Source organism: Orycteropus afer, unplaced genomic scaffold (genome assembly GCF_000298275.1).
Source record: "Orycteropus afer afer isolate SDZICR_OR568_19922 unplaced genomic scaffold, OryAfe1.0 scaffold00521, whole genome shotgun sequence".
Taxonomy (NCBI): domain Eukaryota; kingdom Metazoa; phylum Chordata; class Mammalia; order Tubulidentata; family Orycteropodidae; genus Orycteropus; species Orycteropus afer.
In genome coordinates, this window is record NW_006922108.1 from 1949284 (window position 1) to 1950202 (window position 919).

Sequence of the window (919 nt, forward strand, 5' to 3'; positions counted from 1 at the left end):
AGAAACCATGTTTTTGGAAGTGGAGAATGCCTTGGTTTTTCTCCCAGAGGACTTAGTATGAAACTTATAAAAAGTGCTCAGGAAATATTTGTTTACAGATGGAAGGATGGATGGTCCAAGTCAGCATCAGGCGGTAAGAAGGATATATGAAAGGGATGGATGATTTAGAAAATGTGGGATCCTAAAAATAAATTTTACCTACTTCATAATTTGCTGATCAAAGCTTATAGGATGTGGTTGGCACCTGTATAATGTTACAATTCTTGGTCCCTGATTTATTTTATGAACACAGGTGTAGTCATCAATGATTATCTGTCAGACAAGTCTGCATGGAAGATGTTTTTCATCAAACCCCCCTCTCTTTGGGTGATTACTAAAAGCTAGGGTTAATTAACCACATATTCCTTCTCAGTCTGTTAGACATGATGAAATAAGTGAACTGCTAAAAAATGCCATTTCATCTTTACAGTTGAGATGAAAGTAGTCAAGGCAAGGTGCAAATTCCCATTGATTTGATGCACACACAAATACACATATATACCCATGCAGAATAAATTACATAAATTTCAATGCAATTTAAAGTTCCATTTCAATTGTAAATGTGTATTTCCCCAAACCACTGAGCAACAGTTAAAACTATCAACACCTAAAAGATCCCTGGAGTGTGATATTTTCTTTCTTAAAAAGAGGTCAATAACTGGGTCCATATTACTGAGCATTCACAGAAATCAGAAAACATTCAGGCAGAGGGTGACCTTAGTTACAGAAAGCAAGACTATGTGGAAACCCCAAGGGTTGGCCTCCCTGTACCTCATCTACTGATAGCTCAAGGACTAGTTCAAGTAGTAATTCCTCCACCATGGAGTTCCTGTCCTTCCTGTTCACAGGGATGTACCCTCCTCTTCATGTCTACAGCCAG